This window comes from Anomaloglossus baeobatrachus, chromosome 8, assembly GCF_048569485.1.
Source record: "Anomaloglossus baeobatrachus isolate aAnoBae1 chromosome 8, aAnoBae1.hap1, whole genome shotgun sequence".
Taxonomy (NCBI): Eukaryota; Metazoa; Chordata; class Amphibia; order Anura; family Aromobatidae; genus Anomaloglossus; species Anomaloglossus baeobatrachus.
Window position 1 is genome coordinate 3478449 of NC_134360.1, and position 23441 is coordinate 3501889.

Consider the following 23441-nt stretch of genomic DNA (forward strand, 5'->3'; position numbering starts at 1 on the left):
GTGTTTAGAGTGGTGTAGAAACCTCCAGAATGGGTCCCTTGAGCAGTGTAAAGATGTGATATTCTCAGACAAATCATCGTTTACCCTATTTCCGGCCAAATGTACGTTTGGAGATAGCCGAAAGAAGCCTTCCATCCAGACTGCCTTCTCACAACCGTAGAACATGGCGGAGGTTCTGTGATGATCTGGGGGGCTATTTCGTGGAGATCCGCCGGGCCAATGATATTACTTCATGGAAGAATTAACAGCCGAGATTATTTAGGCATTTTGGGCAACTAAGTGCATCCCATGGTTCAAGCACTATTCCAGGAGGGGAGCGCCATCTTTCAGGATGATAATGCACCAATTCATACAGCTAGAATCGTTACAGCATGGCACGAGGAACATTGTAATGAAGTTGAGCATCTCATCTGGCCCCCACAATCCCCAGACCTCAACATTATTCAGCATTTATGGTCGATTTTAGAGATTCAAGTTAGACGTCGATTTCTGCCACCATCGTCGCTCAAATAACTGGAGGGTGTTTTAACTGCAGAATGGGCTAAAATTCCCTTGGAAACAATTCACACCTTGTATGAATCCATACCTCGGAGAATTGAGGCTGTAATCGCCGCAAAAGGTGGACCTACACTTTTGTTGATGTTTCCCGGTGTTTCCATTATTGTATCCAACCCCTGTACATTGCGCCGCGTGTATACCACAGACATTGTGGAGCAGGAGAAGCTCTATATATGTGTGTATATATATGTGTATATATATGTGTGTGTATATATATGTGTGTGTGTATATATATGTGTATATATACATGTGTGTGTATATATATATATGTGTATATATATGTGTATATATATGTGTATATATATGTGTATATATATTTATATGTGTATATATATATGTGTGTATATATATATGTGTATATATATATATACAGTTAGGTCCAGAAATATTTGGACAGTGACACAATTTTGGCGAGTTGGGCTCTGCATGCCACCACATTGGATTTGAAATGAAACCTCTACAACAGAATTCAAGTGCAGATTGTAACGTTTAATTTGAAGGTTTGAACAAAAATATCTGATAGAAATTGTAGGAATTGTCACATTTCTTTACAAACACTCCACATTTTAGGTCAAAAGTAATTGGACAAATAAACCAAACCCAAACAAAATATTTTTATTTTCAATATTTTGTTGCGAATCCTTTGGAGGCAATAACTGCCTTAAGTCTGGAACCCATGGACATCATCAAATGCTGGGTTTCCTCCTTCTTAATGCTTTGCCAGGCCTTTACAGCCGCAGCCTTCAGGTCTTGCTTGTTTGTGGGTCTTTCCGTCTTAAGTCTGGATTTGAGCAAGTGAAATGCATGCTCAATTGGGTTAAGATCTGGTGATTGACTTGGCCATTGCAGAATGTTCCACTTTTTTGCACTCATGAACTCCTGGGTAGCTTTGGCTGTATGCTTGGGGTCATAGTCCATCTGTACTATGAAGCGCCGTCCGATCAACTTTGCGGCATTTGGCTGAATCTGGGCTGAAAGTATATCCCGGTACACTTCAGAATTCATTCGGCTACTCTTGTCTGCTGTTATGTCATCAATAAACACAAGTGTCCCAGTGCCATTGAAAGCCATGCATGGCCATGCCATCACGTTGCCTCCACCATGTTTTACAGAGGAGGTGGTGTGCCTTGGATCATGTGCCGTTCCCTTTCTTCTCCACACTTTTTTCTTCCCATCATTCTGGTACAGGTTGATCTTGGTCTCATCTGTCCATAGAATACTTTTCCAGAACTGAGCTGGCTTCATGAGGTGTTTTTCAGCAAATGTAACTCTGGCCTGTCTATTTTTGGAATTGATGAATGGTTTGCATCTAGATGTGAACCCTTTGTATTTACTTTCATGGAGTCTTCTCTTTACTGTTGACTTAGAGACAGATACACCTACTTCACTGAGAGTGTTCTGGACTTCAGTTGATGTTGTGAACGGGTTCTTCTTCACCAAAGAAAGTATGCGGCGATCATCCACCACTGTTGTCATCCGTAGACGCCCAGGCCTTTTTGAGTTCCCAAGCTCACCAGTCAATTCCTTTTTTCTCAGAATGTACCCGACTGTTGATTTTGCTACTCCAAGCATGTCTGCTATCTCTCTGATGGATTTTTTCTTTTTTTCAGCCTCAGGATGTTCTGCTTCACCTCAATTGAGAGTTCCTTTGACCGCATGTTGTCTGGTCACAGCAACAGCTTCCAAATGCAAAACCACACACCTGTAATCAACCCCAGACCTTTTAACTACTTCATTGATTACAGGTTAACGAGGGAGACGCCTTCAGAGTTAATTGCAGCCCTTAGAGTCCCTTGTCCAATTACTTTTGGTCCCTTGAAAAAGAGGAGGCTATGCATTACAGAGCTATGATTCCTAAACCCTTTCTCCAATTTGGATGTGAAAACTCTCATATTGCAGCTGGGAGTGTGCACTTTCAGCCCATATTATATATAGAATTGTATTTCTGAACATGTTTTTGTAAATAGCTAAAATAACAAAACTTGTGTCACTGTCCAAATATTTCTGGACCTAACTGTATGTGTATATATATATATATATGTATATATATATATATATATATATATATATATATATATATGTGTGTGTATATATATATATGTGTGTATATATATATATATATTGTGTGTGAGGTGTTGGGGCGCGGACGGCTATATTTAGGCAGCCATGTTTTACTGGCTGTGTGGTGTCAGTTACTGACGAGCTGAGGTGAATTCCTCCATGTGCCAGTACTCTGGAGTTAAAATGTGCGCTGCTGCACAAAAACCACGAAACATCACATCGGAGATTTCACATAAGGAACCACACGTTAGAGACATCAGGGACCTCAAATCAGTGACCTTACATCAGAGAATTCACATTGGAGACCTCACATCAGAGACCTCACGTCATGTACCTCATATTGGCGACCTTACATCAGAGACTTCAAATTGGAGACGTCACGGCGGCGACCTCACATTGGAGACGTCACATCAGAGAGCTTACATTGGCAACGTCACATCGAAAACTTCACATCAGAAACATGACATCGGAGACCTCACATCGGAGATGTTGCGTCGGAGATTTTTGCCTATAAAATGCTGACGGGCAGCTGCACAGGAAAGTTCTGCGCAGTTACAACAACAATATTATAGCAAAGAGGGGAGAAGCCTTTTATCCCTTGTGTAACTGACAAATTTACAGCTAATACAAAAAAGTATTTTATCACTGCCCCCTAGATGAATTCCTTACTCAGTGACGTTTCCGCTATGGGGTCACTTGTGGGGTTTCGCTGCTCTGGCACCTCAGGTGCTAATGGTAGTCACAATATATTATGGAATCTGCGCTCTAAATCCCAGACTGCACTCCTTACCATCCAATCCCAATGTGTACAGCCACATATGGGGCATTGCCACGTTCTGTCATAAATGGTCCTGTCCATTTTCTGCTGTTACCCTTTTAATTAACATTTTTAATCTAAGGTAAAATTTAAGCAGAAAAACCCTACAATTTTTGTTTTCACAGTCCAATCTAATAACATCCTGTCTCCACACCAATGGATGAATTAATTATAGGGTTTATTTTGCCAAACACCGTCACTTTTTTTTAGCCCCTCAGGGGTTCTGCAAGCGCAACACAGTGTCCAAATTTGTGTTCCAAAACTGAAATATCACTGCTCGCGTTCCGAGCCCTGCCATAATATGGGGCATCACTGTGTTCAGGAGAAATTGCACAACCAACTGTGGGCTCCATGTTCACTTATAACCTGTCATGTAAATTGTAAATTTGATACTAAAACAGTATTCTTGTGGGAAAATATGTAATTTTTTTGTAATCACTACTAAATGTTATAACGGTTTATAAATCACCTGTAGGTTAAAAATGCTCAGTACACCCTGTCACGAACCACCGGGGGGGGTCACTCATAAATCCCCCGCGCTGGCTACCAGTACGTCACAATCGGGGGGTAACAAGTGGGGGTCACCCCTCCTTTATACCTCCCGACCGACAGACAGAGCACGTGACGCGCTCTCTAGCGCCCCTCTTATAGTCAGGCCAATTATGGAATTGCCCGACAGTAAGCAAGGAGGCCGCTATACTACTTATGCCGATTATTGAAGGGTCCCCGGTGAGAGTAGGGTATATATTCCCCCGACCTCCGCGGGCGGAATATATAAAACCTCCCCGAATCTCACTGGCCTCCCCACAATAATCCTTGGCACAACTCGCTGCCACCAACCGCTTCACGGTAACTATTAGCCGAACACACAGACGTGGGATTCAAGATCGAGATAACAGAACAGCCCAAGATTAATTATATAATTTAATCAGCCTAAAGCACACTAGAAACTACAATATATACAATAGGGAATCTACAGAATATACATATGTCAGAGTACAGTTACAGATAAAGCATGGTTTACAAACAGGCATACACAGTTCCAGCAGTTACCTTGTGCGTCTGGCCACAGGGGGGCGCTGTAGACCAGGTTTCCAGGAACTCCCTCACAGGTCTTTCCCAACCAGGCCCCCGAGCAAAAGAACACTGGAAAATGGCCGAAGTAGGGTTATCAACCTGGGCAAATCCAGGTCCCCTCCTACCTTAGTGACCTCAGAGGGAGCACTGCTCCACCCCTGGCTGGAGTTATGGACAATACCCACACATGGAATATGGGCCATAACTTTGCCTGGGAGCGTCGTAGGCGGACGCCAACGCTCTCATTGTGACAGCTATGAATTTAGCTACAGAACGAGAGGACTCATGACTTGTCTACTAGTTCCACATTGGCTGATATCACGTTTGGGGTATTTCCCAATGTCCTACTCCCATAAAAAAGGTGTGCCAGCATCGTCCGCATGCGGAGACACCATTTTTATGGTTGCCATATTTATCGGAAATATGGCTTGCGAGATATGAACCATTTTTTACTGGAGTCGTCCTGTCTGGATACTTCCAAGCTTGCTAACTAGATAGCAGCCCCTACTACAGGGTCACGGCAGGGAGTCATCCTGTGTCCATTGTTCCCACATCACCTAATCTCCATATCACAGGAGATGGCCATGGGATGTGTTGCTAGGATGTGACACCTTCACAGATGCTGGACATCTGAGAACAAGAAGGGAGGGGGCACTGCCATGGAGTGATGAGAGCGATTATGACTGGAAGTCATAATTCATCTTCATATCCCAGGGTTTGCCTCACACCTCCCCCCTTTTGAGGGCGCTAGGGGGCAGCACACTCCGGTGTTCCCCCGTGCGCCCGTCCGCGACCTCTCCTTGTCGGGACAGCCCGTCTGCGTTACCGTGGTCCCGGCCCCTTTTGTGGCGAATGGTGAAGTTGTATTGCTGGAGCGCAAGGCTCCATCGCAACAATCGCCCATTCGTCCCAGAGACAGTGTGTAACCAGCTGAGGGGATTGTGGTCCGTCTCCACGATGAAGTGGCGCCCGTATAGATAGGGTTGCAGACGCTGCAGGGCCCACACTATGGCCAGGCACTCCTTTTCCATCGTGGAATAGGCCACTTCCCGTGGTAACAGCTTCCTGCTCAGGTACAAGACTGGGTGCTCTTGGCTCGCAGAGTCCACCTGGCTGAGCACCGCACCGAGGCCGAAGTCACTGGCGTCGGTCTGTACTACAAACGGCCTCGTGAAGTCGGCTGCCTGTAGCACGGGCGGGCTGGACAGGGCGTCCTTTAGGGCCCGGAAGGCTGTCTCGCAGTCCATTGTCCAATCGACTGCAGAGGGCAGCTTCTTCTTGGTGAGGTCCGTCAAGGGCTTTGCCAGGCTACTATAGCATGGAACAAACCTCCTATAGTACCCAGCGGTCCCCAAGAAGGACATCACCTGCTTCTTGGTCCTGGGGGTGGGCCAGGATGCGATGGCTTCCACTTTCTCAGGCTCGGGCTTCAGTGTTCTCCCGCCTACCCGGTGACCGAGGTACTGGACCTCGCTCATGGCCAGCTGACACTTTCCCGGCTTGATGGTCAAACCTGCCTGGTGGATCCGCCTGAGCACCTGTGCTAGATGCTCTAGGTGATCTTCCCAGGTGGGACTGAAGACGGCAATGTCATCCAGGTACGCGGCCGCGTACCCTTCAAGTCCCTTGAGCAGGGTGTTGACCATCCGCTGGAAAGTGGCAGGGGCATTCCTCATCCCGAATGGCATCACCGTGGACTCGTACAGTCCAAATGGGGTAATAAAGGCAGAGCGTTCCCTGGCCTTGCGAGTCAGGGGGATCTGCCAATATCCCCGGCTCAGATCCATGATGGTCAGGTACTGAGCCCCGGCCAACTGATCGAGCAGGTCATCGATGCGTGGCATTGGGTACGCATCGGCGACCGTGACAGCATTGAGCCCCCTGTAGTCCACGCAGAACCGAGTGGTTCGGTCCTTCTTAGGGACGAGGACTACAGGCGAGGCCCAAGCGCTGTTGGATGCCTGGATCACCCCCAGCTTCAGCATCTCGTCAATCTCCTGGCGCATGTGTTGCTGCACCTCCAGGGAGACCCGATATGCTGAACGCCGGATCGGGGGATGATCCCCAGTGTCCACGTGATGGACAGCCAAGTTAGTCCTTCCGGGCTGGTTGGTAAACAACCCCCGGAAGGGGTGTAGGGTGGCCCACAGCTGGGACCGTTGGTCCTCCAAGAGCTGGTGGCCAACCTCCACATCCTCAATGGATCCGCCTGCCCTAACCTGGGCTAGCATATCCAAGAGGGTTTCCGCTTCTCCCTCCTCGGGCAGGTTGCACACGGGGAGCGCACATGCCTCCCGCTCATGATGTGCCTTCATCATGTTCACATGGAAGGGCTTCCGCCTTCCACGGGCAGGGTCCAGGGTGACCAGGTACGTCACAGGGTTGAGCTGCTGGTACACGAGGTATGGGCCTTCCCAGGCTGCCTGAAGCTTGTCCTGTGGTACGGGGACCAGTACCCACACCTTTTGACCCACTTGGTAGGTCCTCTCACAAGCGTTCTGGTCGTACCAACGCTTCTGATCGGCCTGGGCTTGAGCCATATTGTCGTGTACCAGTTGCGTCAAGGCCTGCATTTTGTCCCGGAAGCGCATGACATACTCGATAACCGACACTCCAGGGGTGGCCAAATCCCCTTCCCAAGCCTCTTTCACCAGAGGCAGGGGGCCCCGCACACGTCGCCCGTACAGGAGCTCAAACGGTGAGAATCCTGTTGAGGCCTGTGGAACCTCCCGGTAAGCAAATAACAGGTGTGGGAGATACCGCTCCCAGTCACGCCCATGGGAGTCGACCAACATCTTAAGCATCTGCTTTAAGGTGCCATTAAACCGCTCGCACAGGCCATTAGTCTGTGGATGGTACGGGCTGGCCACCAGATGTCGCACCTGGACTTGCTTACAGAGGGCCTCCATCAGCTGGGACATGAATTGGGTCCCCCGGTCAGTGAGCATTTCCTGGGGAAAACCCACTCGGGAGAAAATCTCCAGCAATGCGGTGGCCACCTTGTCAGCCCGAATGGACGACAAGGCCACTGCTTCTGGGTACCGGGTGGCATAGTCCACTACCGTCAGTATGAAGCGTTTCCCGGAGCTGCTGGGGATGGCCAGCGGGCCGACCAGATCCACAGCCACCCTCCTGAAAGGCTCATCGATGATTGGCAGAGATACTAGTGGGGCTTTGGGGTGTGGCCCCGCCTTCCCCACTCTCTGACAGGTTTCACACGAACGGCAGTAGGCAGCCACATCGGCCCCCATTTTTGGCCAGTAGAAATGCTGGGTTAACCTGGCCTTGGTCTTAGCGATCCCTAGGTGTCCGGCCATCGGAATCTCATGTGCGATCCGCAACAACTCCGTCCGGAACGGATAGGGTACCACCAACTGTCGGTCCCTGGGCCACGCCTCCGGTGAACCCTGCTGGACCGTGGCCCGGTACAGCCGTCCTTGGTCCCAGACCACTCGCTCCGGGTCTGAGTCCGAGGGAGGCTGTGCCGCCTGCTCCTTAAGAGCTTTCAGGCTGTCGTCAGCTTCTAACGCTGCCTGAAACCCCTGACTAGATGTGGCCAGAATCGACGAGACTGTCACATCTTCGGTCAGTACCCCGGGACCTGTGTCCTGGCCTCCGCCTGACTCGGCTGCCACTTGGTCAGAAGGGGAAGAGCTATCGGACCTCCGGGAGGCCCCTTGGCTTCCAGCACTCCCACTGCGGGTGACAGCGGCCACAGCCGCTGCGACCGTGGGTCGTGCCTGCTCCTCCTCCGTTCCTGACCAAGTCGCCGGTTCAGGCAGACCTACCTGGCTTCCTGACACCCCGGTTGTGGGGGAACCATGTACCGAGATCTTACCTGGGAGCACTTCCGCTCCTGGACCGGCCCCAATCTCACCTGCCTGTTCCCCTCCTGCAGCAACAGAACCCCGCTGTGAAATCTCTGGGGACCCCACATTTGCTGTGGTAGCCCCCACCCCACACACTGGTCCTCCCCCTGCAGCACCCTGCTCTCTGCTTATCCCTGCAGAGGGCAACAGATCCCAGCTCACTGGCTGGTTACTTGTAGAGGCATTGTCACACCTTTCTCTGACCCCCTCCCCTGTCACAGCTGCAGCTGAGTGTGTGTCTATGGTGTCTATGCAAGCAGAAATATCAGAGTTCACTCCCTCCTCCCTTACATCATTCATAGATAACACATTAACATTGTTAGGAGTCATGTCAGTACGGGCTGAAGGTTCAGCCCTTGGGGGGGGCCCAAACTGGGAGGTTATCTGCCCCAAATCTGTCCCAAGTAGCACGTTTGCAGGGATCCGATCAGTTACCCCCACCTCCCTCACCCCTCGCCCTGCGCCCCAGTCCACATAAATGTCAGCAACAGGCAGCGCCGGGTCAATGCCTCCAATCCCGGAGACAGCGAGGGTTTTTCCCGGGATCAAGTCTTGGGGGGACACCATGTCAGGCCGCACCAGAGTCACCTCCGAGGCGCTGTCTCGCAGTCCTATGGTCACAGACCGGCCGACGGTGACAGGTTGGAAGCTGTCCAGGGACCTACCACCACCCCCACCCACACAATACACCTTGGGCGGCCCTTGGGACGGGGACGGAGCCGGGGCCTTGGGACGCTGAGGGCACATGGCCTTGAAGTGTCCAGGTAGGTTGCACTGGTGGCACCGTCTTGGTTCTGCCACGGGCCTGGAGAGGGGAGTTGAGGGGGACACCCCCTGCAGTCTAGGGGCAGGTGGGGCAGTCGTAGAATTCATCTTACCCCCTCTCCAGGTGCTGCTGGTGGCTGCTCTCCTGGCCTCAGGAGCCCGATTGTTGGTGTAGTCATCGGCCAGGGCAGCTGTAGCCGTGGACCCCTTTGGCTTCTGGTCTCGGATGAACTGGCGGAGATCCTCAGGGCAGTTCCACAAGAGTTGCTCCGTGATAAACAAGTCCAGGATCTCCGGTCCGGTGGAAAGCTGCAGGCCTTGGGTCCAGTGGTCGGCAGCTCGGGCAAGTGCCCGCCGGTGGTCAGCCCAGGAGTCCTTTGGTCCCTTTTGCAGGGTCCGGAACTTCTTGCGGTAGGACTCTGGAGTGAGGTTGTACTGTTGGATCAGGGCCCGCTTGATGGTGTCGTAGCCCTGATCTGCCTCAGCAGGCAAGTCCCCAAGGATATCCAGGGCCTTACCCCTTAGACGGGGGGTCAGGTATTTGGCCCACTGATCCTTGTCCAGATGGTGCTGCAAGCAAGTCCGTTCAAAAGCAGTCAGGAAAGAGTCCAAGTCTCCATCCTTCTCCAGCACGGGAAAGTCCTCAACACGGACCTTTGGAAGTTTGGTGTCTTGAAGGTCACGTGTGGCTGATGAGGGTCGGAGCTGAGCTAGCTGCAGCTGGTGGTCACGCTCTGCCTGTTGCTGTCGCTCTTCACGCGCTGCCTGCCGCTCACGCTCGGCCATGAGTATCTCGTAGGTATCCCGGTCTCCAGCCATAAGCCTGGCCAAGGCAGCTTGAAGGAGAGCCTCTGCACCTCTCAGGCCGGAGGGATTGGCAAGTGGTGATCTGCGGCACGCTGCAGAGCCAGGTGATTCACTGTCCATTGCAGAGCGGAGGGCTGGCATCTGGCTCGTTGAGGACCCTTGGGTGAGCTGCTCCTCATCTTGTCCATAATTGCCAGGTTGTGCGCTGTCCTCTGCAGAACGGTTTTCTGGCGTCGAGCTCCTGGAGGACTCGTGGGCAACCTCCTCATTACTGTCCACAGCACCGTCCTCCCTCTCTTCGGCTCCTGCTTTAGCATTGGCCAGTTGCCTAGCTCTGCTCCTGGTGCCATCAGCCATTCTTGCAGACTTTTGGTCACTGACACAGAACTGACACCTGATGCCTCCACACACCTTACAGTATCTGCACTCTGACACTCTAGTGTTGAGCTAGTCTGAAGACCCCAGCAGCCACAGCTGCTGCAGGCAGTCTTTAGTGTCTGGGAGTATGGGTCTCACACTCACACACACTATTATCTCGATCCCACCGCTATGCCACCAATATGTCACGAACCACCGGGGGGGTCACTCAGAAATCCCCCGCGCTGGCTACCAGTACGTCACAATCGGGGGGTAACAAGTGGGGGTCACCCCTCCTTTATACCTCCCGACCGACAGACAGAGCACGTGACGCGCTCTCTAGCGCCCCTCTTATAGTCAGGCCAATTATGGAATTGCCCGACAGTAAGCAAGGAGGCCGCTATACTACTTATGCCGATTATTGAAGGGTCCCCGGTGAGAGTAGGGTATATATTCCCCCGACCTCCGCGGGCGGAATATATAAAACCTCCCCGAATCTCACTGGCCTCCCCACAATAATCCTTGGCACAACTCGCTGCCACCAACCGCTTCACGGTAACTATTAGCCGAACACACAGACGTGGGATTCAAGATCGAGATAACAGAACAGCCCAAGATTAATTATATAATTTAATCAGCCTAAAGCACACTAGAAACTACAATATATACAATAGGGAATCTACAGAATATACATATGTCAGAGTACAGTTACAGATAAAGCATGGTTTACAAACAGGCATACACAGTTCCAGCAGTTACCTTGTGCGTCTGGCCACAGGGGGGCGCTGTAGACCAGGTTTCCAGGAACTCCCTCACAGGTCTTTCCCAACCAGGCCCCCGAGCAAAAGAACACTGGAAAATGGCCGAAGTAGGGTTATCAACCTGGGCAAATCCAGGTCCCCTCCTACCTTAGTGACCTCAGAGGGAGCACTGCTCCACCCCTGGCTGGAGTTATGGACAATACCCACACATGGAATATGGGCCATAACTTTGCCTGGGAGCGTCGTAGGCGGACGCCAACGCTCTCATTGTGACAGCTATGAATTTAGCTACAGAACGAGAGGACTCATGACTTGTCTACTAGTTCCACATTGGCTGATATCACGTTTGGGGTATTTCCCAATGTCCTACTCCCATAAAAAAGGTGTGCCAGCATCGTCCGCATGCGGAGACACCATTTTTATGGTTGCCATATTTATCGGAAATATGGCTTGCGAGATATGAACCATTTTTTACTGGAGTCGTCCTGTCTGGATACTTCCAAGCTTGCTAACTAGATAGCAGCCCCTACTACAGGGTCACGGCAGGGAGTCATCCTGTGTCCATTGTTCCCACATCACCTAATCTCCATATCACAGGAGATGGCCATGGGATGTGTTGCTAGGATGTGACACCTTCACAGATGCTGGACATCTGAGAACAAGAAGGGAGGGGGCACTGCCATGGAGTGATGAGAGCGATTATGACTGGAAGTCATAATTCATCTTCATATCCCAGGGTTTGCCTCACACACCCCTAGATAAATTCCTTCAGGGGTGTAGTATCCAGAGTGGGGTCATTTGTGGGGTGTTCCTGCGGTTTAAGCACTTCAGGGGAATATAAACGTGACCTGGTGCCCACCATCTATTTCAGCCAAATTTGTGTTCCAAAATGCAAGTGGCGCTCCTTCTCCTCCGAGCCAGACTGTCTGTCCAACCACATTTGGGGTATCAGCGTGCTCGCAAGAAAACTGGGTCACACAATTTGGGGTCCATTTGTCGTGCTATCATTTGGAAAAATTGTGGCTAAAACCAAATTTTATTAGAAGAAATAAATTTGTTTTCTCGTTCCACTTTCCTGACGGCAGTGTTGAAGTATTTGAGGGGCGCAGTTTTCACAATGGTCTCACTTTGGGGGAGATTCCTATATATCGGCCCCTCAAAGTCCATTTATATCTGAATAGGTCCCTAAAGAAACAGGTTTAGTACATTTTTTTTTTTTTTAAAAAAAAAGAGAAATTGGTGTTAAAATTTTAACCCTTTTAACTTTGTAACAAAAAAATGATTGACAAATGATTCAGATATAAAGAAGACGCGTGGGAAATGTTACTTATTGAATATTTTGTACGGGGGATCGAAAAATTGAAAGTTTGAAAATTGCAAAATTAAAAAAAAAAATGTAGCAAAAATTCTGATAGTTTTACAAATAAACACAAAAAATATCAGCCTAAATTTAGTACTAACACAAAGTACAAGGTGTCATGAAAAATCCATCTCAGAAGCACTGAATACATTGAAGCACCAGAGATATCACCTCATCAAGGACGCTGGTCAGGCTTAACACATGTGACCTAGGCACTAAGGGTTAATGGCATGTGTTAAGAATCCTGAGCAGGTTAGCAGACGCTCTGAAGACGGCGCACGCGCACAGATGTTTCTACATTGCAGTGCGTATACTCATTGTGTTTTGCGCTCTTTCAGGCGGTTATGTGACGTCTTGTGCACACACTGCAGTATCCGGTACATTCACCTCTTCACCGTTCTGTGGGTTTCATGTTGCAGATTTTTTGTACCAATTACATAACTTAGGTTACTCGCGCTATTTTCATTGTGTGTCTCTGCATTTTTTCTCTTGCGATTTCGTCTCCTTTTGCTTTGTTCTCTTTTATGTAACTCTTTTGTGTTTTAGAAACTTCATGTTCTTTAGTTTTTATAAAATGTTATTGATAAACAGTAAAACACATATGCCTTTATTTCCACATCTGACAAAAGTCTATGGGGAAAATCCACAAATAAAACGTATATTTATAGCAAGTAGAGGTGACGTTCCGCCACATGACGAATGGCAGAGAGCAGGAGACGTCTGTAAACACCTTTCACTTCACTGGAGCTGGAAGACGCTGCGTTATGTGCTCAACAGTAAAAATGTTCCGCATCAAAACTCCCCAAATACCCAGCGTGGTAACAGACTAGTCACCAAAAGCAAGCGAGAATAAGACAATCATTGAATCTAATAGTACAGAAAACAACATGCTCATTAGCACAGGTGTGTGAGAGCCGGAGAGCACGCGAACGAGAAAAGCTTCATGTGAACAGCACTTTATGGCTAGGACTACACTGTGTGCACAAACATTAGGTCATTAGGGTTTTTGCTGATGAATTAACTCCAGTGCAGTCGCTCAATTCAAAACATTAATAAGGCAAAACCAGAAAGAGAAAAACCTCTAAAACATTCATTTTATTAAATTCTAATTAAAATAGCCGTCAGTAAGTAAAGACACAGGGGCTATATCCATTTGTAAAGTCACTGACAAATGTCATAAAGTGCATAAAAAACCTAGTGAGGTTCTGGATAGGGCAGTGAGCAATAGAGCGTGCGATGGTGCCTGCGATGGTGCGCTTCTATTCAAGGGGCTATCGAGCTAAATTGATATCTAAATGTTCAGGGGACAGGGCCTAGAATTCCCTAAAATTATCCCTGCCTATCAACGGAGGTTTAATTCACCTTAATGTTGTGGGTGCCCCCGTTCCTCGGAGGCTGACAATGGTTGCCCCTGCCACTATCACATAAACCTAGAACCACCAAGAAGGTGCTGAAGTTTGTTCAGTCATATGTCAAATTAAATTGCAATGAGAATAACTGTGGTCAGACCTCAGTCCCACACAAGAATGTCAATCCCCAATTGCACAGTTAAACATCTGGCTCCAATGTATAGGGGATACGTATGGTTAGGGTCCAAACCCACATATACAAACAGTTTGGCCTATAAATTCCAGTTACTTATCTGCTGGGACAGGTGTTGATCCCGACGTGTTTCCCCCCCGGTGTATTGGGGTTCATACAGAGGAAACTCAAGATGTATCCGATTGATTAGGTCATCAATCTTATAATCCTCTTGTTTGCCCTCAAAGCAGGTAAATAAACCCGTATAACTGTAACGGGGCCCAGCTAATAGGCCAGATCCCCATGCCACTTGCAAACTGCGTAGCAAGTCGTCCTTCCAAATCACCACAATATGTGATCATAGAGGCCCTGCCAGCAGCAGATGTTTGCAGTGGCAGCGTGTCGCCGTCCAGTGGCTGTGTGATAAGGCTTATACATTGGAGCCAGATGTTTAAGGCTATGTGCGCACTGGGAAATGGAATTTTCTTGAGAAAATTCCGCATCCTCTCAAAGATTACCGCACCCGCGGTAAAAAACCGCGGGAAACCGCACCCGAAAACCGCATGCGGTTTGCTGCGGTTTGCTGCGGTTTTACCGCGGTATTATTCGCGGTATTGCCGCGGTTTTGCCGCGTGCGGGTTGGGATGTGCTTTATTGCATTCAATGCAATAAAGCACATTGAAGAAAAAAAAAAAAAAATACATTTAATTCTGATAGTAGATAGACAGAAGAATAGACAGAGGGATAGATAGATAGATAGAGGGATAGATAGATAGATAGAGGGATAGATAGATAGATAAATAGATAGATAGATAGAGGGATAGATAGATAGATAGAGGGATAGATAGAAGACAGATCGCTGCATTTCCCACGGTCGGCAGTGAGTTCACATTACCGGCCGTGGGAAATGACCGGTAATTACCTCTGCTGTCTGCTGCTTTCATTCAGCCTGTGTCTGTGACAGTTGCGGCTGGATGGAAGCAGTGCAGGACGTCGGACCTGTGGATTACGCCGGAGCTTTGGTGCGGGAGGGGTTAATAAAATGGTGAACGAGGCTTGTTGGTTTTATTTAAAATAAAGGATTTTTCGGTGTCTGTGTTTTATTCACTTTACTTACGGGTTGATCATGTCAGCTGTCACATAGACGCTGCCATGATCAAGCCTGGAGTTAATGGCGGTGATCCACCACCATTAACCCCTTGTATTACCTTGCCACCACTGCTACACGGTGGCAAGAAGAGCCGAGGACACGCCGGTAGTGCCGCATAATGCATGCGACAATGCCGGGGCAGCTGCGGCTGATATTCTCGGCTGCCGGAGGGGGAGTGAGGCGGGGGACATTATCCCTGCCCCTCTCCCTCCCCAGCTTGAGAATACCGGGCCGCCGCTGTGTGCTTACCTCGGCTGGAAGGTAAATATGCAGCGGAGCCCACGTTCTTTGTTTTCTATATTTCCGTTTTCTTTCTATGTGTGTTCTATGTGTCTGTGTGTGTGTTCTGTGTCTGTGATGTATGTGTCTGTGATGTCTGTGTTTACTCTCTGCACGGCTTCCTCTTCCTGTAATGACATCACTTCCCTGCAAAACCGCAGACAAGCGATGTACATTACCGGAGGTAAACCGCGAAATACCGCAGGGAATAACGCAGGAAAACGCAGTGAACCGCACAGAATTTGCTTCCTGCGTTATTCCCTGCGGGATTTCATGATTAACATTGGAGTCAATGGAGTGAAATCCCGCAGCGACGTGCGGAAAAGAAGTGACATGCACTTGTTTTTGCTGCGGGAATCCCGCAGCAAAACATGCAGCTGTCAAATTCCGCCCAGTGCGCACAGGATTTTTTTTCTCCATAGGATTTGCTGGTGATTCACTGCAGAGATGTTATGAACATTTTCTGCAGCGAAACATGCAGCAAATCCGCGGAAAATCCGCAGCAAAATCCGGTAAGTGCGCACATAGCCTAACTGTGCAATTGAGGATTGACATTCTTGTGTGGGACTGAGGTCTGACCACAGATATTCTCATTGCAATTTAATTTGACATATGACTGAACAAACTTCAGCACCTTGCACCTGGTGGTGGTTCTAGGTTTATGTGATAGTGGCAGGGGCAACCAGGGTCAGCCTCCGAGGAACGGGGGCACCCACAACATTAAGGTGAATTAATCCTCTGTTGATAAGCAGGGATAATTTTAGGGAATTCTAGGCCCTGTCCCCTGAACATTTAGATATCAATTTAGCCCGACTGCCCCTTGAATAGAAGCGGCACCATCACACGCTCTATTGCTCACTGCCCTATCCAGAACCGCACTAAGTTTTTTGGCACTTTATGACATTTGTCTGTGACTTTACAAATGGATATGGCCCCTGTGTCTTTACTTACTGACGGCTATTTTAATTAGAATTTAATAAAATTAATGTTTTAGAGGTTTTTCTCTTTCTGGTTTTGCTCTAGTCGATTGTTGATCAGATTTTCTATGGTTTTGATGATAACACATTAATAAACCAACATTTTTAATATTCCAAAACTGCAGTTTTGTGTTAGGAGAATTCCTGTGTGCGCAATTATTATACAACTAAATAAAAAAAAATATGTCAATTGTTTATTTCCATTTGTTAAAGTGACAATAAAACCAAACAACTGAAAATGTCTAAAAATACATCTGACTAGTCTGATGCATATTTTCTGGTCATGTAGGCGCCTTGCCCCATTTTGGTAGAATGTACAAACAGTTATACATAAAGTTACTAGCTTTACCACCGCTCTGGATCCGGCCCTTGTCCTCTTACATCATTGTGACATCTCAACAAAAAAGTACAAAAATTCGTTACTACGACACGTAATCACGGCAGCCAGAGCTTGCATACCTCGCTTGTGGAAAAAAATAACCCTCCTACGATGGCTATGTGGTTCGCCAGGATAAACGAGACGATGTTGCTCAAAGACCTCACTTCCATAATTCACAACTTGGTATAACTGGACAGAGTTTAAGGGATCTGATGATTACATTTCACTGCTGGAGACAGGTTGAATTTGCACTATGTCAGTGTCTGGACCCCCCCCACCTCCCACCTCCCCCATCTTGACAAATTCACCTACCCTTTTTGACCCCAACCCTCCCACCTTTTTCTTCTCTGACTTTCTTTTCTCTCTTCTTCTTTCTTGTTCATGTTTTACTCAGTATCTTCTATTCTGCCAACTCACATTTGAGTTATGGCCCCGGTTTTGTTCACTCCTCTAAGGTGACCTTGTTATATAGTATAAAAAGGTATCATGTTGATACTTCGACAGTAGTCGGTTACAGCTTCATCGTTGTTTATACAGTCTTGAGATTTGTATCTCCCCATATTTTAGGCCTACCGATTCGATCTGCTAACAATTTCTCGATACAATGCTTGTGTTCTGACATTGTGCTTTATTCTCTACAATATGGGGTTTCCTGTGTTATTAATAATGTTAATAAAAGATAAATTTAAAAAAAAAAATACATCTGACAATCAAAAGGAACCGGTCACCTGAAAAAATGCTGATATCTACAGATAATAGCATTCTGAACTTGACCTAAGCTGCAGGGTAATTGCATTTTTCAACGTGATAGGCTCATTTAAAAAAAAAAATATCAGTGACCAATATAGTAATATATATATCCCACCTTATCCCCAATCTCACCACAGTCTTCATCCCAACCCTAACCCATCTCTTCAACCTATCACTAACACTTGGTGTATCCCCTTCATGCTTTAAACATATCTCCATTACACCCATCCTCAAAAAGCCCTCCCCTGACCCCTCAACTATCGCCCCATATCCCTTCTCCTCTATGCCTCAAAACTACTAGAACAGCATGTCCATCTTGAATTGTCCTCATACCTCTCCTCCTGCTCCCTCTTTGACCAGTAACAATCTGGCTTCCGACTGCATCATTCCACTGAAACTGCCCTAACTAAAGTCACCAATGACCTACTAGCCGCCAAAGACAAGCGACACTACTCTGTCCTCCTCCTCCTGGATCTGGTCTCTGCCTTTGACACAGTAGACCATTCCCTACTTCTACAAATTCTCTCATCTCTGGGCATCACAGACTTGGCGCTATCTTGGATCTCCTCATACCTAACCGACCGAACTTTCAGCGTCTCCCACTCTCACACCATTTCCTCATCTTGCTCCCTATCTGTCGGTGTCCTCCAAAGTTCAATTTTAGGACCCTTGGTGTTCTCCATCTACACCTTCGGCCTGTGACAGCTCATAGAGTCTCATGGTTTTCAGTATCACCTCTACGCTGATGATACACAGATCTACCCCTGTGGACCTGACATTACCTCCTTACTAACCAAAATCCCACAATGTCTGTCTGCTATTTCATCCTTCTTCTCTGCTCGATTTCTAAAGTTTAACATGGACAAAACAGAATTCATTATCTTTCCTCCTCACTCAACGCCCCCAACCGACCCATCCATCAATGTCAATGGCTGCTCACTCTCCCCAGTCCCACGTGCTTGCTGCCTGGGAGTAACTCTAGACTCTGATCTTTCTTTCAAGTCACACATCCAAGCCCTCTCCACCTCCTGCCGACTCCAACTGAAAAATATTTCTTGAATTCGTACATTCCTTTCCCAAGAAGCTGCAAAAACCCTAGTGCATGCCCTTATTATCTCTCACCTGGACTATTGCAACGTCCTGCTCTGTGGTGTTGTGAATATCATCAGAGATGGTGCTGTTCCCGGGAGTGTTTCTGGGCTCCCTCTGGTGGCTAGTGCTGGTAGTGAGTCTAATTCTGCATCTGTCGCTCAGACAGGTGTGGGAGATGATTCCTGTTTTAGGAAGCCTATGGAGTCCAGCCTGGGGGGATATAGGAAGGCAGTCTCTGTCTAACCTTTGCCGGTGATAATTGTTTCTGCTCCATGTGAAGATGTCCCGAAGTTTGTCCTCCAGCCTTTAGGCTTTTTGCCTTTCCCTGTAGGTTCTGTTTTTGCTTTTTTTCTGCTCCTTTTTGGATTCTCCAGGAATGATTTCTACAGCGTTTTTTTTTTTTTTTATTCCTTTGCATTGGTTTTGTTTCCATGTCAGCCTGAGTCTGCAGCTATGCCTGATAAGTATTTTTGTTTTTTCTTCCTGAGATTTATTTAGTTCTCATGCATATTTCTGTTGCTAATGATATATCGTCGGGGTCACGGTGTTTGTGACACACATCCGGTGTCGTTAGCGACATCGCAGTGTGTGACAGGCTGGAGCGACCTTAAACGATCGCAAAAGAGGCAAAATCGTTTGTCTGAGAGAGGTCGTTTTATTTATGAAAAATCGTTGTCTGGTCAGTAGCGATGTTCCCATTCCTGCGGCATTACACATCGCCATGTGTGACACCGCAGGAGCGACGAACATCTCCTTAACTCCGTCCACCGGCAATGAGGAAGGAAGGAGGTGGGCGGCATGTTCCAGCTGCTCATCTCCACCCCTCCTCTCCTATTGGACGGCTGCTGTGTGATGTCGTTGTGACGCCGCACGAACCACCCCCTTAGAAAGGAGGCGGATCGCCGGCAACAGTGACGTCGCAGGGAAGGTAAGTCCGTGTGATGGGTGTTAGCAATTTTGTGTGCCACGGGCAGCAATTTGCCCGTGACGCACAACCGACGGGGGCGGGTACGCTCGCTAGCGATATCGGTACCGATATCGCAGCGTGTAAAGTACCCTTTAGTCTTTTTCTAAATCTGTGTTTGAGAATATTCCCTTTTGTTTCTTGCATGTGAATAAGAGCTCTTCCTGCACTATTTTTGGAGGAAGATTTATTCCCAGCAAGAAATTGAGTTTTGCTCTCTGTCTGATCTGGAGTTTGTATTTTTGTATGTCATGTGTTTTTTGTAGTAAAGATCTTTTCTATTATTTTTGTGTTTCTATTTAAATGTATTTGCACAAGCGTTCCTGATATAGTGGGAAGAAAGATTGTGTGATCTTTTAAAGGAATTTTTGATTATCAAGTGTTGGTATTTTTCAGAGTTTTTACTGGCTGCAACCAGCAATCTATCCTATACCTTTCTATCTAGCTAGCAGGGCCTCACTTTGCTTAATTCTATAAATACCATCTGTGTGTTGTTTTTTCTTCCATCACCGTCGTTATATGTTGGGGGCTTTTGAATTTCCCTTGGGGCTGCTCTGAGGCAGGTCAGGATTCGCATTTATTTTTGAGGTTAGTTAGTTCTCCGTCGGTGACGAAGCGTCTAGGTTTATTAGGAACACTCCACTGCTACTTCTAGTTGTGCTTGTGTAGTCAGTGGATTGCAGCCAGCTAAGTTTCCAACTACTCTTGTGCATTATCTTCTATCATTTTTATGGGATTTTTGCAAGATCTTTTGCGGTCTCTGGACCATAACACTGTGGCCTCCCTTCTAACAGTCTCGCACCCCTACATTCTTTTCATACTATGCTGCCCGACTATTCAATCTGTCCCCCTGCTACTCCTCGACCTCTCCTCTCTGCCAATCCCTTTACTGGCTTCCCATTGCCCAATGACTCCAGTTCAAAACCCTAATTATGACCTACAAAGCAATACACAATCTGTCTCCTTCATGCATCTGTGACCTAGTCTCTCGGTACTTACCTGGACGTAACCTTCGATCCTCACAAGATTTCCTTCTCTACTCCCCTCTCATTTCCTCTTCCCACCATCGCAACCAAGATTTCTCCCGTTCATCCCCCATATTCTGGAATGTTGTGCCACAACATATCAGACTCTCGCTTACCTTGACAAGTTTCAAAAGGAACCTGAAGACCCACCTCTTCCGACAAGCCTACAACCTGCAGTAACCCTCAGTCCGCTATAGCACCGCACAACCATCTCTACCCTCACCTACTGTATCCTCACCTATCCCTTGTAGACTGTGAGCCCTCGTTGGCAGGGACCTCTATTCTCCTGTACCTGTCTGTGCCTTGTATTGTTTATGATTATTGTACTTGTCCTTACTATGTGTACCCCTTTACACTTGTAAAACGCCATGGAATAAATGGCTCTATAATAATAAATAATTATAATAATATTGTAATATGGCCGCCCTTCTCCTCAGTGTGATATAGTAATATATATATAGTAATATGGCCGCCCTTCTCCTCAGTGTGATATAGTAATATATATATAGTAATATGGCCGCTCTTCTCCTCAGTGTGATATAGTAATATATATATATAGTAATATGGCTGCTCTTCTCCTCAGTGTGATATAGTAATATATATAGTAATATGGCCGCCCTTCTCCTCAGTGTGATATAGTAATATATATAGTAATATGGCCGTTCTTCTCCTCAGTGTGATATAGTAATATATATAGTAATATGGCCGTTCTTCTCCTCAGTGTGATATAGTAATATATATATAGTAATATGGCCGCTCTTCTCCTCAGTGTGATATAGTAATATATATATAGTAATATGGCCGCTCTCCTCCTCAGTGTGATATAGTAATATATATATATAGTAATATGGCCGCCCTTCTCCTCAGTGTGATATAGTAATATATATAGTAATATGGCCGCCCTTCTCCTCAGTGTGATATAGTAATATATATAGTAATATGGCCGTTCTTCTCCTCAGTGTGATATAGTAATATATATATATAGTAATATGGCCGCTCTTCTCCTCAGTGTGATATAGTAATATATATATAGTAATATGGCCGCTCTTCTCCTCAGTGTGATATAGTAATATATATATATAGTAATATGGCTGCTCTTCTCCTCAGTGTGATATAGTAATATATATAGTAATATGGCCGCCCTTCTCCTCAGTGTGATATAGTAATATATATAGTAATATGGCCGTTCTTCTCCTCAGTGTGATATAGTAATATATATAGTAATATGGCCGTTCTTCTCCTCAGTGTGATATAGTAATATATATATAGTAATATGGCCGCTCTTCTCCTCAGTGTGATATAGTAATATATATATAGTAATATGGCCGCTCTCCTCCTCAGTGTGATATAGTAATATATATATATAGTAATATGGCCGCCCTTCTCCTCAGTGTGATATAGTAATATATATAGTAATATGGCCGCCCTTCTCCTCAGTGTGATATAGTAATATATATAGTAATATGGCCGTTCTTCTCCTCAGTGTGATATAGTAATATATATATATAGTAATATGGCCGCTCTTCTCCTCAGTGTGATATAGTAATATATATATAGTAATATGGCCGCTCTTCTCCTCAGTGTGATATAGTAATATATATATAGTAATATGGCCGCTCTTCTCCTCAGTGTGATATAGTAATATATATATAGTAATATGGCCGCTCTTCTCCTCAGTGTGATATAGTAATATATATATATAGTAATATGGCCGTTCTTCTCCTCAGTGTGATATAGTAATATATATATAGTAATATGGCCGCTCTTCTCCTCAGTGTGATATAGTAATATATATATAGTAATATGGCCGCTCTTCTCCTCAGTGTGATATAGTAATATATATATAGTAATATGGCCGCTCTTCTCCTCAGTGTGATATAGTAATATATATATAGTAATATGGCCGCTCTTCTCCTCAGTGTCATATAGTAATATATATATAGTAATATGGCCGCTCTTCTCCTCAGTGTGATATAGTAATATATATATAGTAATATGGCCGCTCTTCTCCTCAGTGTGATATAGTAATATATATATAGTAATATGGCCGCTCTTCTCCTCAGTGTCATATAGTAATATATATAGTAATATGGCCGCTCTTCTCCTCAGTGTGATATAGTAATATATATATAGTAATATGGCCGCTCTTCTCCTCAGTGTGATATAGTAATATATATATAGTAATATGGCCGCCCTTCTCCTCAGTGTGATATAGTAATATATATATATAGTAATATGGCCGCTCTTCTCCTCAGTGTAATATAGTAATATATATAGTAATATGGCTGCTCTTCTCCTCAGTGTGATATAGTAATATATATAGTAATATGGCCGCCCTTCTCCTCAGTGTGATATAGTAATATATATATAGTAATATGGCCGCTCTTCTCCTCAGTGTGATATAGTAATATATATATATAGTAATATGGCCGCTCTTCTCCTCAGTGTGATATAGTAATATATATAGTAATATGGCCGCTCTTCTCCTCAGTGTGATATAGTAATATATATATAGTAATATGGCCGCTCTTCTCCTCAGTGTGATATAGTAATATATATATAGTAATATGGCCACTCTTCTCCTCAGTGTGATATAGTAATATATATATATAGTAATATGGCCGCTCTTCTCCTCAGTGTGATATAGTAATATATATATAGTAATATGGCCGCTCTTCTCCTCAGTGTGATATAGTAATATATATATATATAGTAATATGGCCGCTCTTCTCCTCAGTGTGATATAGTAATATATATATATAGTAATATGGCCGCTCTTCTCCTCAGTGTGATATAGTAATATATATATAGTAATATGGCCGCCCTTCTCCTCAGTATGATATCTAATATATAAAGCTGAATGTGTGTATGT